Below are 18910 nucleotides of genomic sequence, written 5' to 3'. Positions count from 1 at the left end.
CAGCTTACGCAAATTAAAACAACATAGATAAAATAAGAGAAAGCTAAGAAACCTATAAAAGATAATGGTTTAAAAGTAATTAAAGTCTAATAGAATTAAAACAGTATGTTAAAAACAAATATATTAAAATGCAGAAAATAAAAAAAAACAGCATGGAACTATTAAAATCCCTCCTTAACAAAAACACAACCCAACAACAACAACAACAACAGCAGCAGCAACAAAAACCCCAGTCAGTTCTCAGAGGCCTATTGGAATAAAGCAGCCTTCACCTGCCAGTGGAAGGACAACAAGGACCGTGCCAGTTTAGCTTCTGTAAGAAGGGACTTTTGAAACCTGGGAGCAGCCACTGAGAAGGCCCTGTCCTGCATCCCCAGCATATGTGCCTGAGAGAAGGGTGTCCCTCAAAGATCTCAGAGCCCAGGCAGGTTCATGTGGGACAATACAGTCCTTCAGTTAGCCAGGACCCAAGCTGTATAGGCATTACCATTTGGCAAAGTTAGGGAACTGCCTCGGGCAATAAAATGCTGTGGGGCTGTGAATGGGCCCTTTGCAGTGGGTGCCATGCCATGACTCTTGATTTTACTTTCAAAAACCCAATTTTTTATTTACCACTGGGGCTGCATACACACCATGCATTTAGAGTGCGTTTAAAACACCACCCAAAGAATCCTGGGGGCTATATTTTGTTAGGGGTGCTGGAGATTCTGGGGGTAAACTACCATTCCTAGAATTTTTCAGGGAAGGAAGATATGCTTCAGCTGTATGGTGTACACAGCTTGAGACAATTTTCTGGCTATATTTAAAGAAGCAAGATGATTTGTCCCATCATTATCAAATGCTTTTTTAAAAAAAAAAATGTGAATGTTTTAGCGTTTATGTCCTAGTGGAAAGACAGAAAGTAAAATTTAAAGGTGGTAGTCCTACCCACTGAACACAAATAGAGGGAGTGCATGTTCTAGGACACATTTCCAATTCTAATCATAAGTGCTGTGAAGCCGGGTGGGATTTGCCTTGCCAATCAACATCTCATTCATTCCCCCCCCCTCGACTTGAAAAATGATGTTTCTTTATGCCGTGTCCATCACTGTCTCTGCCACATATGAAGATTTTTAAAATCAAGCATGCTGAGCTATTTTAGTATTTCTGTTTGGTTCAGGGTACAGCGGGATGAATAAATATGCCAGATGTAAATGGAAATTGTTAAGGCCTGTGATAGCAAAAGGCACCAATTTGCAGGCAATCCTGGGGTGCAGCATATGCTATTATAATAATTATTTATATTTTCTATCGTGATGAAAGAGACTACTGCTGAGACCGTAGTTAGCCACCAGATGCACAAATGTGCCAGTTCCATGGGTGGGGGAGATTAGAACATTTGTGAGAAGGAGTGACATGTCCACACAGACTGGCTCCATCACAGAACTAGGATCTGAGCATTGATCTACAACCAAGGGTGGGGGGAGCTTTTTTCAGCCCCCCCCCCCATATTCCCTTCTAGGCTACCTTCCAGAAGCAAAGATGGGTAGCATAATGACTATATAAATTTAAAAAAAAATACACACACACCCTACAATAGCCTACTTTCTATACTACTTCCTACTTTCTATACTACAATAGCCTACTTTCTATGGAAATATAGTGTTATTTTGAGGATGTTTTAGCTGCTGTGCAACCAATACTGCTTACGTACCGAGAAATCCTGTGGGTCCTGAGCCCTTTAATTCTGTCTACGCTGTAAAATATTGCTTTCTCACAGCTAGCTATATGCTAATGGGGTACTGTGTGGGAATTTCAGTCTTTAAGATGGACTTCCAGAGGGACTCACAGTGACACCTGAAGTAGGGAGTATCTGCTAGCCTTGGAAGTTATGTGTGTTGGCTGCTTTCCAAATACTAAGCAGTCCTTCGTCTTGCAAGAATGGATAAACATTGTCAAGGCCACGGATGATAACCCAAATACCAGATGTGATTTCTGCAACCCCAATAACATATAAGTCCCGAAAACACCTCTGCTAGTCAGAACCTTGAGGCAAGCTAGGCCTGGGAAGGTCCACACAGCTTCCGGAGTCATGTTGGTTGCTGATGGAGTTCCCAGGAGCCAAAGGAAGGGATATAAGATAATTGCAATGCTCTGTAGCTTTCCTTTAGCTTCTGAATAAAATCTTTAGCTCTCACCTTATTTGTGTGTTGGTTTTGGAACTGAAAAAGAACCTCTGCAGAAGATCCACACACTCCTCCCTGTCTTCCGTGCAGCCAAGCAAAGGTCATTGCCTGGAGTTATGGGTGCATTCGAATCAGGCAAAACACTCAAGGGTGTGAAGCAAGACTGGTATGGGGCATGGCCTGGGAAGTGGAAGTGTGGTTGGGAAGGGAGTGTGGCTTGGTGAGAGCCACAATGGCCTGATAGGGAGGCCTAGAGGGTTGCATTTGGACCCCAGGCCTAAGGTTCCCCAACCCTGTTCTACAGAGTAGTAAAGGTAAGGGTAAAGGTACCCCTGACCATTAGGTCCAGTCACAGATGACTCGGGGGTTGCGAGCTCATCTCACTCTATAAACCAAGGGAGCCAGCGTTTGTCCGCAGACAGCTTCTGGGTCATGTGGCCAGCATGACTAAGCCACTTCTGGCAAACCAGAGCAGCGCACGGAAACGCGGTTTACCTTCCCGCCAGAGCGGTACCTGTTCATCTAGTTGCACTTTGACATGCTTTCAAACTGCTAGGTTGGCAGGAGCAGGGACCGAGCAATGGGAACTCACCCCGTCGTAGGGATTCGAACCACCGACCTTCTGATTGGCAAGCCCTAGGCTCTGTGGTTTAGACCAGTGTCCCCCAACCTTGGGCCTCCAGCTGTTTTTGGCCTACAACTCCCATCATCCCTGACCACTGGCCTTGCTGGCTAGGGATGACGGGAGCTGTAGTCCAAAAGCAGCTGGAGGCCCAAGGTTGGGGAACACTGGTTTAGACCACAGAGCCACCTGCGTCCCCTTCTACAGAGTAGAAACAGTAGTAATTCAGAGCTAGATTTCTCTGTGTTGAGTGAATCCATGACAAAGTGTCATTTTGTAGAGCCCCTCCTCATCAGTGGTCCTCCAAACCATGGTTAGTGCCTGTACTGTCATCTATATTTATTGATTTTTTAAAATATGTTTTGGGTGCTTTGGTGGTTTCTGGCCACCATCTTAGATTCCCCCCAAGTCTCAAAGGTTTTTATTCTGCAGCATTGTTGAGGGGAAACCCTGTGGGCTACAATGTTGAGTGTATGAGTGTTTATCAATGGCTATAGTTCCCTCTGTGAAACTTCTGGGGCATTGGAAGGAAACCAAGATGGCAGCCAAAAGCTGCTCAATATGAGATTGTCAAAACTGAATGGGCCACAGGGCAGGTATCAGCTGTGGGCCTGTGCTGAGGCTCCAGCATATGCACAAGGATGCTGGTTGCTGATGTTGCCCATTATTCAAAGGCATTCTTTCTCTTCCTCCGCAGGTTGACACCTTTCTTAATTTATGCCCAACTCACTTTACAATTGCTTATTTGTTCCAGTAGATTTTGGAATAGCCTGAGATCTCTTTTGCACCTACTACATTCTAACATAATTAAGTCTGCATAACACCACCTACACTCCATATGGGGAATAATACAGTCTGCATTGCTAATAAGTGCCATCAAAACAGGGCTCATATTTTTGCATTCAAAACCTTTGACCGGCGGCAAATAGTGATGGAGCAAACTCCCTTGTGCTCAATTCAGAATTAGCTTTGTTCATTTACAAGATTCCTTAGTGAATGTTCGGGGGGGACGGTACCCTCATCTGTTTTCCAAAGCTGACAAGTGCCCACTACCTGCACTTTCTAGAAACAATTAAAGAACATTTTTTTTGTTCTGACAGGCTTTCCCAGCTGGATAATGGGCCTTTGCCATGCATGTCTATTTTGCATTGTTTTTAGTTGTGTTTTAAATGCTTTTTGTGTGTGTTTTAAAGTGTGTTTCAATTTTTTTTTATTAGACATCTCCTTGAGACCATTGTGTAGCAGGCAACAAATACATCAATGAGAATAATAATAATAATAATAATAATAATAATAATAATAACTTCAATTTATTTATTTATTATGGTCAATGACCAGTATTAATCATAATACTACTATGTGACCACCTCATGTGACTCATACCATGCAAATACCTCCTGCTGGGTGTGTAGGCAATGACATAGAACAATAGATACACCTTTCTCTGTCTGTTTTTTGTAACACAAAAATGTATTTAATAAATACTAATTTAAAAAGAAAGAAAGAAGATGGAGCAGCTAAGACAGCAGTGTCTTGGTTCTCCAACATAGTGGCCGATGGCCTCCACCTTTGGTGGCTGTTCCATATGCTTAATAATTATACCATACAATCCCAGTTGTAGCTTGGGGGATACATAATAATGTGAATTACTTCAGAGATTCTCTCTGCTATTAAAGTAGGGGTTGGTGTGCTGCTTGCCTAGAGGTCTGCATTGTTTCTACAATGCAGGTGATACCACTAACAATTCTAAACATTCTTTGTTAGCACTTGAGGAAAATCAATCTGCTGTCCTTAGGAGCCTAACGGCATTTGACGCTAATGAAGTGATTAGCAATCACTTTATGTGTTTTATATATTAAAAAATGAATAAATGCCAGGCATGTTGGGGGGTGGGATTGTTATGAAGAGCACAGCTTGTGGGAAACCTTCTCAGCCTCCTCAGCCCCAGTCTCCGTGAAATTGCCCCCAGTCTCCCGCACGGAGCAATTATTATGGGGGGGGGGAAGAAAACTCCCCTTGGCATCATTAATTCCTCATGCGGTTAGACCCCTTATTCCTCCATTTGTTGCAGGATGAAGCTTATTTGCGAACGGGAGCAGCTCTTGCCTTCTGACAGAGGCTAAAAACTGTATTGCCTCAAATGAGGAGTGTGTTTCAAAGTTGCTTCTCTCTTTTTGTTGTTGTTGAAGAATTCTAAAGCTTTCAGTGTGTGAAGCAAAAGTTCACTTCTTCGCTTTGACAACGGCGAGGTTTTTCTTCTTCTTCTTTCCCTCTGGATTCTATTAAAGGTAGCATAAGCATCACAGAGTGAACCTTTGATAGTAATCTTGAGGTGAAAAGAGAAATCAACAAACAAGACGCTTTGTGGGGGGAAAGAAAACAATATCTCTGCTTTTCTGCAGCTTATCGTTTGCCTTCTGCCTCTGTTTAGCAAGTAAATTTGTTTTATTTTTCTGCGGAGGCTTTGAAAAGGAGAGGTCAGCAAAGCGCGTTACGAAAAGAAAACTTTTATGTTCCCTTATGCTGCAATCTGTTAAGAAAAGAATCCGAGACTCCATCTGAACTATACGTTTAAAGCTGCATCATGCCACTTTATCAGGCTAGTACCTGTAGACTTCTGTGGCCACATCCACCCCACATACCTTTAAAGCACTTTGGATCCCACAAGGAACTATAGTTTGTTAAGGCTGCTGAGAGTTGTTAGAAGGTCCCTCACAGAGCTACAGTTCCCGGGGGGGGGGGGGGGTTTACAACCAATCTATCTTCTCAGGGAACTCTGGGAATTGTAGATTTGTGGGAGGAGTAGGGGCCGCCCGTGGGGGTGGGGGGAGGCCGCCGGCAGGGCCGCACGGCTCCCCCCGCTTGCTGCGCTCGAAGACGGGGCTGGGCGGCCAGCTCGCAGCCCGCCCGGGAGCAGCATGGGCGGCAGCAGCTGTGCTGCCGGCGCGTGAGCGCCCACCCGCCCACCCGCCCATGGGGAGGGGGCGCCTGGTATGCTGGCGGGCTCACGGGGGTGCCCTTGGGGGGGCGGCACCCTGGCGCACTGCGCCACCAGCCCCAATGGACGAGACAGGGCTGAACACACACACACACACACACACACACACACACACACACACTTTGACTTGTGGCTCCTGTAGATTCATCCCTGGGACAACCAGTGCCGGATTTACATATAAGCTAAACAAGCTATAGCTTAGGGCCCCACTCTCTTGTGGCCCCCCAAAAAATTTAAAGGGGAAAAAACTGAATGTACATTTCCAAAATATAAGATAAAAATCAAATAAAATAAAACCTACATACAGCAAGTGTTTTGTGTTGTGTATGGACCTATTAGGTCCATAAATTACCATATAGCATATATTCAACACACAAAAAACACAACAACAATTTGTTGTTGACAAAGGGCAGCTGGACATATAAAGGGCCCCATTACCTTCATTAGCTTAGGGCCTCATCAGACCTAAATCTGGCCCTGAACGTAACCCTCATCTTGAAAAAAAGGTTAGCTGTTTTCAAGAATGTGACTCCTCTCAGGCCCTGTAAGAAACCAAAATCCCCATGATTCTTTGGTGGGGGGGGGGGGGGGTTAGCTAGCTATTGCAGGGAGAGCCTTAGATGGTGAAACAGGACCATAAAATTGTAGAGTTGGAAGGTACCTCAATGGTCTTCTAGTCCAACCCTCTGCAACGCAGGTATCTTTCACCCAATGCGGGGCTTGAACCCATGACCCTGAGATGCACTCTCCCTGTAATAATGAAATGTTTGCATTCCACAACCTCCCTGTATCTTTGGTCCTGCTGATAAGCAACGCTGTCCCACCTGCTAGGAACCTAGCCCCACATGATGAGCGGCTCGTGTGCAAAATTCAGGGAAGGCAAGCTCTTCTCAACCTTTCTTGATTTGTCTTCGGCCTTTGATTATTTTATTTCCTGCAAGAGATTATGGAGCAAGATGAATCAGATTACCGTAGACAAAATATTTCTGTTCTTTAGGCAACATTTATATCCAGGCACAAAAGCCGAAGTGCATTGTAGTAAAAACAAAGAAGTACATTTCCTGTCTTTCTGAAGGTATTTTGTAAAAGGTGCACTTTATTGCTGTAGCACAAAAGAATAATTTCCCCAACGTTTCTTTCTTTCTTTCTTTCTTTCTTTCTTTCTTTCTTTCTTTCTTTTGTCATTTGTCATGAAGAACTAATCCTGGGGGAGAACATTTGAGAAACTTGTGCCCCCCATGTATTAATTCCATGGAATTCAAATTATGATGCAATAAAATACCATATATAAGAAATAAAAGAAGCAATAAAAATACAATTAAAAACTGCAATGGCTACAAAAGGCAGAAAAATCATTAAGTGTTCTGCCAAGACCCTCAGTTGTTTTCAAGTGTTCCATGGAGGAAATAAATTTGGGAGCCCCTGCTTTGTCGCAAAGAGAATTGTAGATTTTTTGTAACAAAGCACTGGAAACTCACAACATAAGACAAGGACAGATTTTCTGAGCAGGGAGCATTTATTGCACAAATGACTTTGTGTGCTTGACCTCCCAACCTTCAGAGTTCTCGTTATTCATTTACTATGAAAATATAGTAACAATAGGGGCTGCACCCCTGCTTGCATAGCTCACCAACCCTACCTGCCATGCCCCACCAAATTCCATTGCATTGCACTACTCAGATGAACTGGTAAATAACAATTACAGGCAAATCTACCCTGCCGCTAACAAGAAGCTGCAGAAGTCTGATTCTTCCATTTGCACAGTCCCTTTAATTAAAAAGGAAAAAGAAAAGTGTGGAGCTGTCATCAGTTATGCCTCACTTCTGCTGCACATATTTTCAAAAAAGCTCCTGCCATAGGGCCTTCTTCAGAGGATGCTTGTGTAAATATTTGTTTAAAATAAAATACGCGACTGCCTGTTAATTAAACCCTAATTATGGACTAATTTCCCCACACATTTTGAGATCCACTTTTACGCCGTCTCAATGTCGTAAGATGAAGGATTAAATTGGCACTGAGAGATGGATTGGGATGTCTTAGGAAAAGAGGTAAGTGATGGATACTGGTACGGTGTGTGTATAAAAGCAGTTAAAATGGCATAAATAAAAGTTAAAAGTAAATAAATAAATTGGCATTGAGTAGCCTTCACAGAGAATGTTTTTTTCACCCCCTAACAAATAGACAGTAAAGGAGAGAAGAAAACTATCAGTGTTTCATTTATCAAGCAAATCATGAGGATTTAAATGTACACAGCAAGATTAAAATAGCAAAATAGACATAGGGTTGTCTCCAGTGTAAGTGCTAAATGAAAATCACTCACTTGTTCTGCTGGTGAAACAGAATGCTCTTTCGCAGGATAATGCATAAGCAGGTTGCTGCTAATTTTGTTGAGTGATAGATTGCAAAATCTGTTGTGCACTGAATTTCCACTAGTGCAACTGCTGCATTGCCTTCCCCAGTTGCACAACATTAAAACCCAATAACTCTTGCACTAGTGAACAGAGAAAGATGGGTATAGCCCATTGTGTCGGTTCAAGTTTAAATCCTACTTAGAGTAGGACTAAAAGTGTCCCACTGAAATAATGGGACGCAAGTTAGACGTGGCCAATTTAAGCCCCATTGATTCCAGTAGGTCTATTATAAGCAGGACTAAGGCTGAATTGAGGGACGCGGGTGGTGCTGTGGGTTAATCCACTGAGCCTAGGGCTTGCTGATCAGAAGGTTGGCGGTTCGAATCCCCACTACGGGGTGAGCTCCCATTGCTCAGTCTCAGCTCCTGCCCACCTAGCAGTTCGAAAGCACGTCAAAAGTGCAAGTAGATAAATAGGTACCGCTCTGGTGGGAAGGTAAATGGTGTTTCCGTGCGCTGCTCTGGTTCACCAGAAGCAGTTTTGTCATGCTGGCCACATGACCCGGAAGCTGTACACTGGCTCCCTCAGCCAGTAATGCGAGATGAGTACCGCAACCCCAGAGTCGGACACGACTGGACATAATGGTCAGGAGTCCCTTTACCTTTACCTTTTTAAGGCTGAATTGCTAACCATGCCTAGGGCCCATTGAATCCAGTGGAGCAGGATCATAGCTTAAGTCTAGATCCAACCATAGAAACTCCCCTCCCAAGACAAATAGCTGGCCCAACCCTTGCTAGGCTATTGTGGTTGCTGGAAACTGTGCATCACCTATATAAAGGTAAAGTAAAGTAAAGTAAAGTGACCCCTGATCATTAGGTCCAGTCGCGGACAGGAGGGCTGAATTGGGTGGATGCTTTTGGTGGCCATTCATTACCCACCCCTCAGCTCCCGCTGAATGCTCTGAACCAGAGAGAGCCAAAGTGGCTCCATATTATGCTGCGTAATAAATAATATTATGGGCGGCTTCCAACAAAAGATTAAAAATACATTAAAATGTCACACAATAAAAACTTCCCTAAACAGGGCTGCCTTCAGATGTCTTCTAAATGTCAGGTAGTTGTTTATCTCTTTGACATTTGATGGGAGGGCGTTCCACAGGGCGGGTGCCACTACCGAGAAGGCCCTCTGCCTGGTTCCCTGTGGCTTTGCTTCTCGCAGCGAGGGAACTGCCAGAAGGCCCTCGGCGCTGGACCTCAGTGTCCGGGTTGAACAATGGGGTGGAGACACTCCTTCAGGTATACTGGTCCGAGACCATTTAAGGCTTTAAAGGTCAGTACCAACACTTTGAATTGTGCTCAGAAATGTACTGGGAGCCAATGTAGGTCTTTCAGGACCGGTGTTATATGGTCTCGGCGGCCACTCCCAGTATCCTGTCTAGCTGCCACATTCTGGATTAGTTGTAGTTTACGGGTCACCTTCAAAGGTAGCCCCATGTAGAGCTCATTGCAGTAATCCAAGTGGGAGATAACTAGAGCATGCACCACTCTGGCGAGACAGTGCACGGGCAGATGGAGCTGGTAGACAGCTGGTAGACAACTTCCATAAGCCCTAGACAGCATGGGTAATTGTCAGTGGTGATAGGAGATACAAATCTGGAGGGCATCCTTGGGGCATCTCTTGTTCTGGTCATTGCATATTTCAAAAGAAACTGGGGGGAAATGGAGACTGCCAGTGGAGATCCATTATTTTATTTTTTTAGTAGGAGTCACCATTTTCCTGGCAATTGGATCATGCATGGCATTCTGCTAGAAATAATGCCTGCCAGGAAAGGCTGCTGAAGTCAAAAGAATTGTAAAAAGAAAGAGATAAAGGGGGAAGAAGAGCGAAAAAATGAATGCAAGTTGAGAAAATGAATGTGCTTCCAAAGAACGAATGACAAAACAAATGTGATTTTAATAAATGACCGGCGAAATGAAAGAACAGTTTAATAACAGAGGAAAAATCCAGTACTGAAACATTTCCTCCTTGTAGATCCTTACTTTGTATCTTTTGACAAAAAGCAAAGTTAAAGGACTATGATTAATATATCTGCTCTTGGACTTGATTTGAAGGTTGAATTTATTATTATTATTTTTTTATAAAAAGCATTGAGTTTGATGAGTAATTGCACCTTACAAATTTTGTACCACTGCATACTTTTATTTGGTACAACCATGACAACAGCTGAATGCAAGTCAAGTCAAGTCATTGAAACAGAAATGACTCTGTAGAGCTCCTCCAATGGATGAACTGGCCAACAGGATATAGCGAGAGCTTTCGATGAATTGTTGAATCCTTATAATCTATCCCTTGTCCAATAAGGTCAAAATTCCAAAGGATAAATCAAGCCCACCCAGCTGGAAGTTGGCACTTTGAGTACAATGGGAACTAATAGGGAGGTTCTGCTGTTAAAGAAATGTTGAGTGGCTTTAAATATATCCTGCCTTACACCACACTTGTTTGGAATAAACAGCTGCTAGCTTTTCCTAGTTGATTTCGTATCTTAGCAAGAATGTGTGACAGTTTGTCAGAACATGTTATAGTTTCCAGGTCTTTAAAGCTTAATGAACCCTGTTTAGCAGCTCTGAAGCGCTATGTATGCGTTCTGTATTTTACCCTGCTCTTACGGAAGGGATAGTAAGAAAACAGAGGGGCAGGGAAGGAGGGAAATGGGGTTCATTTGATTAGAAACCCAAGGCAGGAAAGGCAAGGCATCCCACAGATATAATGGGATGGACATATTAAACCACAGGCAGCAGACTCACTCAGTCATTCTCTCTCAAGTGTTTATCCATTATTTCATGGAGGAAAGTAGAGATGTGGGAAGGGCCATAGAGTAGCTTAGTGGTAGAGCATCTGCTTTGCATTCAGAAGGCCCCAGGTTCGATCCCCAGCACTTCCAGGTAGAACTAGGGGTGTCCTGTGTCCTCACCCTAGAGCAGTGTTTCCCAAACTTGGGTCTCCAGCTGCTTTTGGACTACAGATCCCATCATCCCTGGCTGCTGGTACTGCTAGCTAGGGATAATGGGAGTTGTAGTCTTAAAAACTACTGGAGACCCAAGTTTGGGAGCTACTTCATGTCAATGTAGAACAGCCAGAGACTATGACTTTTAATTGTATTTGTATTGCTTCGTTTCCTTTCTTATATATTGCATTTTGTTGCATCCCACAACAGAGTAAAATAGAGTGAAATAGAGTAAAATAAAATGTAAGAAATAAGATAGTTAAAATACAATCAATATGAATATTTGTATTTTTAATTTGTGAGATTTATATACCAACCTTCACCACAAGATTTCAGGGAGGTTTGTAAGATAAAAATACAAGGTAAAAGCACAAATATATAGTTAAAACAACAAAACAACCACAACTCATAATACAGACACATTTAAAAGGCTGAGGAATATTAATCAGCCAAAGGTCTGGTTGAAGAGGATTATTTTTGCTTGGAGCCTAAAGGTATGTAATGAAGATGTCTGGTGAACCTCCCTGGGGAGAGCATTCCACAAATGGGGAGCCACTGCAGAAAAGGCCCGTCCTCATGTTGCCACCCTCCAGACCTCACATGGAAGAGGCACACAAAGAAGGGCCTCATCTGAGGAACACAGATTTTAGGTTGGTTTATATGGGAAGATGAAGTCCCCCCCCCCAATATTTTCTGCACTGGGTATGCTATCTCCTGTCTTCAACCACAAATCCACAGTGGACCCCCTGAATGGAGCTCATGGACCACAGTTTTGGAACCCCTAGTCTAGAAGATACTCCTTATATTGTGCCTATTGGGCATTTGAAACATGCCACAGAGTGCGTGCAGAGTAGGCCACACAGATGGAAACACTGAAGAGACGCAAAAAAATATCTTTGCATGGTTTAATAACAAAACTCCTCTAACATACATCCTACATAGTGTCTATAACCATCATCAACCAGGGGGCAGAGTAAGGTACATACAGCACATTATATACCATTTACAATTGCTGACACAGCTTACTACAGTGACTTATCAGCACCTGCTGCCCTGCTACACAGCTGTAAAAACTAGGTCAGGATATGCACCCTGGCATTTAAAGTGGTACACACCTTGTGGAACAATAATGAACCCTAACATTTAAACAAACTATTCAACATTGCCTGGTGGCTCAGCACTCAGCACCGAATCCTCAGGAGCCCTGTTCCACCACTGTCTGCCATCTGGTTTTTTGGGGGGTGACTAGGGTTTTGGGGTGTGTGAACCATCTTTTTTATTTTTCTCTGTTTCTCATTTTTCCAATCTTAGGTTCAATTTACCTCATTAAGTTGTTTTTAATTGAAAAAGTAATAATGAACATTTGTCAGCACTTTCATGCCCATTTTTGCAAACGTACTCGTATTTGTATGCACTTTCTCTTAACATGCCCAGTTTTTTAAAAGCAATATTTCCTAATATAATGTGGTTTTTGTGTGTGTTAATTTTCATTTATGCATTATTTTTGTACACACTTCCCCCTAATAGATACATTTTTGGTTCACATGCTTTGGTTGGAGGTCTGCATCGTGAAATTCAGAGAAAGGCACCCTTTGATGAATTAGTTGCATCCTGATTTTCATATTGTTTCTGGGTGAGCAAATTAGGTGGATTTCCATTCACACATTAAAATGCAAAGTGAATGGAATTTCTGCCCCATCCCTAACCTCAGGGTATCTCAGCAAATAAGAGAGGGGGGGGGGAGAGAGCGCATATGTATTTGTGTGCAGATTTCCCCTCTGCTTCCTGTGTTTCTACACCTTCTCAAAGAAAGAGATTTTTCAGAATTGCTAAGAGTCCACATCTCCTTCCCACATCCTCTACTTTGATTCATCCTACCATAAACTGTAGAGATTTAACACAGTGTGTTGGCCAATGATGAGCATAGAGGAAACTGATGGAAGACAAGGTCAAGGAACCCTTGGCTATTTTTGATGCACAAGGCATTTCGAGTGTCTGAAGCTTAGGCTCTGACAGAACCTGAGAAACAAATCAAAAATATATAAAAAGTTCCAAAATCAAGGCACTATAGAAGACAGTAACCATCACCGACTGGGGAAAAAAAAACCCCAAACAGATCTGGGTTTTTTTTGGTGGGCCCCTTTTTAAAGCAAGTAAGCTCTTTCCTTCACTGGCTTTTCCAGCTGGTCTGCATTCATCTGAAGCCTCAAAGCTCATTAACGTTTTCACTCTCATTTCACCTCCTCTCTTTTGAAATGGTATCATTGCAAAATTGAATGCAATTTTCTCCAATTGATACTTGAGAGTCGCTGGAGCTCGTCTGCCAGGTTGCACGAGCAGACATCCTTTTGCTGTTCCATCAAAGGGGCAATAAATATAAATGTAAGTGCCAATAAAAACAAAACACTGATATTTCGGAAGGCTGGGTGCAACATGGAGGGTCATCCTCAATAAAGAAGTAGTCATCATTGGCACCTTGAGGGGATTTTATGCAATGGACTATAATGCCATTGCATTCCCCTCCCTCCCTCCCCCCCAATTGCAGTCACTGGCTTGCTGTAAAAATTGATTAAAATCTTGATATTTCATGTTTGGCCACAGTTAAAGCAAAGCAGAGATGGGAGTGGAAATTGACAACATTTTTACTTATGACAGCCTCTCTGATATCCTCAAATGTTACAAACTGTAGAATAATATAGTTGCTTATTTTACTATATCTTGGTATTTTGCTTAACTCAGGCATATGCAAACTCCAGCCCTCCAGATGTTTGGGACTACAATTCCAATCACCCCTAGCTAACAGGACCCCTAGCTAACAGGACTCTTGGGAGAAAAGCAATGACAAACCTAGACAGCATCTTAAAAAGCAAAGACATCACCTTGCCGACAAAGGTCCGTATAGTTAAAGCTATGGTTTTCCCAGTAGTAATGTACGGAAGTGAGAGCTGGACCATCAAGAAGGCTGATCGCCAAAGAATTGATGCTTTTGAATTATGGTGCTGGAGGAGACTCTTGAGAGTCCCATGGACTGCAAGAAGATCAAACCTATCCATTCTCAAAGAAATCAGCCCTGAGTACTCACTAGAAGGACAGATCCTGAAGTTGAGGCTCCAGTACTTTGGCCACCTCATGAGAAGAGAAGACTCCCTAGAAAAGACCCTGATGTTGGGAAAGATGGAGGGCACAAGGAGAAGGGGACGACAGAGGATGAGATGGTTGGACAGTGTTCTCGAAGCTACTAACATGAGTTTGGCCAAACTGCGGGAGGCAGTGAAGGATAGGCGTGCCTGGCGTGCTCTGGTCCATGGGGTCACGAAGAGTCGGACACGACTGAACGACTGAACAACAACAACAGGACCAGTGGTCAGGGATAATGGGAATTGTAGTCCCAAACATCTGGAGGGCCGGAGTTTGCCTATGCCTGGCATAACTGATCTCTTACATGATTATCTAAACTGCGATTCCTATTAGGTGAATACTAGGAACATGGCTTATCCCAGAGAGCTGCAATTCTGGGATATCCTTGGCCAAGGCTTAGAATAGAGGAAAGCGAATATATCAATTTCATTTTCTCTCAGTTTCTCATTTTTTCTAGTCTTAACTTTGATTCTCCACTTTTCCAAATCAGTTTGCATTTTTATTTTTAAGTCCTCATGGAAGTTCACCAGCATTTTAGTGCAAATTTCTTATACACACAGTTTTGTATGTAATTTTGCCAAATATCCATATATATATTGCTAAGGAATTCCCCCTAATAAAATGTGTTCCTGCATGCTATTTTCACTTTCGTGTGCCTTCATCTGCACAATTTAGCTTAGTATACACATTTTTGTACACATCACTTATCAGGAGAACTGCATTACAAAATTCAGAGATGTGTGAATTTAGAAGGATGACTGCATTTTGGTTCATGTACAGAATCAGATTTACAGAATCATAGAATTGTAGAGTTGGAAGGGACCTTGAGGATCATCTAGTACTGCAATGCAGGAATATGCAGCTGTCTTGAATGGGGATCGCACCTGCAACCTTGGCGTTATCAGCACCATGCTCTTACCAACTGATCTATATTGTTTTGGAAGCTGAGAATTCTGTAAGTTCACTTTCATTGTGAACCAAATCGAATCCTACCATCCCTAGCTCAGAATAAAGTTATATTTTCAGATTTTGAAAAGATGCCATCCATATCCAGTCAAGGTGACCAAAGGGCTTTACAGAGAATAGTTCTCTATTTGATTGGCTGTCAGATGGCACCCCCCCCCCAAAAAAAAACACCCACTAGCTTCTTCGGAAGAATATACTAACACTGTTTCCTTTGTTTCTTTGTCTATTCCTCCTGTTTTCATTGTTATAAAGCTGTTGAGGTGAACTTTCCTTTCTGATTACTGTGTGTGGCAATTCTTGCCTGTCAACTGAAGGGAGTCAGGGAAGTGATGAAAGAAAGCCAGTGTTCTTCTAAAATGGCTGTGAATGTATCCCAAATGGGCAATTCAGCTGTAGGTATGCGGAAGGCCACCTGAGACATGTGCTCTTCCGTAGAGCTCTTCTGGAAGTTCCTCATCATGAACATTAAAAATAAATAAATAAATAAATAAATAAATAAATGAGAAACCAATGTAGAAATAGAGAGAACTGAACTTAACTTTGGAAAAAAAATGAGAAACTGAAACGGACACATTCAATCTGCCCCACAGATGACTTGTCTGAAGTCTAAAGTCCTGGAGAGCAGCTCCCAGTCAGTATATCGTGTTGAAGTAAGAGTAGTGAAAACGCAGCTAAGAAGTATAAAGTAATAGATATTAGAAAATCATGTGGAGGGTTTGAGGGAAGTCACGGTCCTAAAAGGCCAAGATGTTAACTGAATGAAAAGATAAATGTGATAGTTTTTTCAATGTGTGTATATTATATATATATATATATATATATATATATATATATATATATATATATATATGATGTTATTAAAGAAGAAGAAGAAGATCAAATCATATATATGACTGACACCCTTCTTTGGAAATTAAACCAATGTCCAGACTTTAACATTCAAAAACTTTACTTGCAGAAACTTATGAATTAAAGCATAATATTTACAGTCACATGCTTCTTCAAGCATGGGCTTACAGTCTCTTCTTCTACCTTCCAAACAACTGTATTTTCCTCTTTCCGGAATTCAGCCCTCAGCCCTCTGTATCTCAATTAGGTCATTGCAGCTCCTATGAGAGATTTCCACTTTTACGTTCTCCTGCAGCTTTGCTCTCTCTCTTTCAAGCAGAGAAGAAGCACTCCAACCAACACTCTATTCAACTTAGCAGTGTTCACAGTGGATTCTAAAACACAGTCATCTTGCTTCACATAAAATGGAGTCTCTCCTTCACTAGATACTTCCCATGTGACCATCATTTGCCAATCACATGAGAACTACTAGAAAACTCTCTAGAATTCACTTACCAACCCATCCAATTTAAACACCTAGTAATCCATACAAGTATTTACAATTTCAGTGAATTAAATTACAACATTTAGCAAAGTGATGTACCAATTACAAGACTGTTCTACTATTTTACTAGCATTATTTTCTACTGTTCATGATTCCTGGAAACAACAACAACAACAACAACAACAACAACAACAACAACAACAACATCTACATGAGCATGTAGCTTGTGGCTTATGGTGGAGGTAGCTAGACTTGTTTCCCATCCATCTTCCCATTTACATTGATTATATCTGTGTAATTCTGTCTGGCATCCAGCTCTAAAGCAATCCTGTCTGAACAAGCGGGAGAGTCAAGACACATTACAATCATGTTGAGAATGTCCATTTCTGACAAGGTCCATGAGTCGCTCGTTACCACACAGATTGCATGCCACATTGTAATAAAGTCACTCTCCCTCTGAATCCTTATATGGTGACTGAAGGATACTGAATGATTACTGTCTCTTGCTTGTCTGAATAATTGCTTAGCACTCTGTTTTCAGAGCACTAAGACCTTCTAGCAAGGGTTCCCTGCCAGAGGCAGAAGAGGTGCCTTTGGAAGTAAATGGGCCAGAGGGCCAGAAGAAGTGAGGTCTGACTGAAAGTGGCCAATGAGTTTGCCACCCCTGTTGCAAATGATACAAAGGCCACATTCACCTTTAAAGCACCATGATACTTCAAACAGTCATGGCTTCCTCCAAAGAATTATGGGAACTGTAGTTGGTTAAGGGTGCTAAGAGTTGCTAGGAGACTCCTATTCCCCTCACAGAGTTACTATTCCCAGAGTTCCCTAGGAAGAGGGATGGATTATTAAACCACACTGATAATTGTAGCCCTGTGAGGGGAATGGGGGCCTCCTGACAACTTAACAAACTGCAGCTCCCAGAATTCTTTGGGGAAGTCATGACTGTATCAAGTGGTATTATAGTTCTTTAAATGTACGTGAACGTGGCTATGATGTCCAAACTAAGCAACTTATTGGAAAACTGTAAGCTTGAAAGTGATGCATGAATGGTATAGCCAGATTCTTGACATATGCTTAATAGAAAAATAGGTAGAACTCATTAGAAAGAGGGGAGGGGGGGACCAGAATGGTTAAATACACATTCCACGAGGCTCCTTGTTCTATAGATTAATGACTTTTTTTAAAAAAGCAAATGGCTGGCTATGTCTATGTCTGAAACATTCTGTGGTACTTGAACAAATCTGGTAGCTTCTTTTGCCCTTTCAGAGTGTTTAAGATTTGATAAGCATGCTGCCCCTGAAGTCATGTAAATAATAAGCTGGCAGTGGAGCCATGATTTCAATGTTATGGCTAAGATGGCCTGAGCAGCCAGAGATGCACTGGGAGCTAACCTTGTTGTGAAGGAAGTGTCTAGGAGGAGAAAATGAACTGGACCCGTTCCCAGAGTCGTGAGCCATCGGGCTGATTGGAGAAGCAAGGGTTAAAAAGTGAAGGGGAAAGACATGGCGAGTCAGAAGATGGAAAGCTTTTGAAACTGTCAAGCTGAAGATGATGTTGTTTTCAACACTGACTGGCTGGATTGACTGCAAATGGGGTTCTCCAGATATAGCTGTCAGCTCTATCAGGGATAATATGCTCCCATAAACTGGTGAAGCAGCTGCCTCAGGAGGTGGAAACTCAAGAGGTGGTGCCCCATCTGTCCCACAGCCACTGGAGAAGCTCCACTTTGCCACTTGAAGAGCCTCACGCACCCCAATCCCACATCACAGGGGCAGCAGTGGGACATTCTGCATCAGGTAGAAAAATGTCTTGAGCCACCCCTTTGTCTTGGCAATGCTTACGAGCAGGGGTAGGGAACCCTGGGCACTCTAAATGTTCCTAGATCCCAGCTCCCATAAGCCCCAGTGAGCATGGTCAATAGTCATGGCTGATGGGCATTGGAGTCCAGAAATATTGGAGGGCCACAGGTTCCCAACGCCTGGCAAAAAAATGTGGAAGATCAGTTATGAGACAGCAAACCCTCAAGGCTATTTACCTCACATAGCGTTGATTGTTCTCTGCTGTGCACATGCTCAAGAGCCCTTTGGTAGTTCATCTTTTTGGCATAGCCTCTGCTACCAGCCACATATATACCCACAATTATCTCCTTATTGAATGCTTCATTACCTTATACATATGCACCTGGAGGACCTGGAAGGCTTGACAGCCAGATGGGAAGAGTCGCCTGGCTCTTTTAACTAAGTGAAAGGAGATCAGCTTAATTTCAGCCAAAAGGATGATCACACTTCGTTCCTCTCACGAAGTGGGCTCCATGCCACAAAAAGCTTGTG

Source organism: Lacerta agilis, chromosome 8 (assembly GCF_009819535.1).
Source record: "Lacerta agilis isolate rLacAgi1 chromosome 8, rLacAgi1.pri, whole genome shotgun sequence".
Taxonomy (NCBI): domain Eukaryota; kingdom Metazoa; phylum Chordata; class Lepidosauria; order Squamata; family Lacertidae; genus Lacerta; species Lacerta agilis.
The sequence above is the reverse complement of the archived record's forward strand: the minus strand, read 5'-3'. Positions refer to the sequence as shown.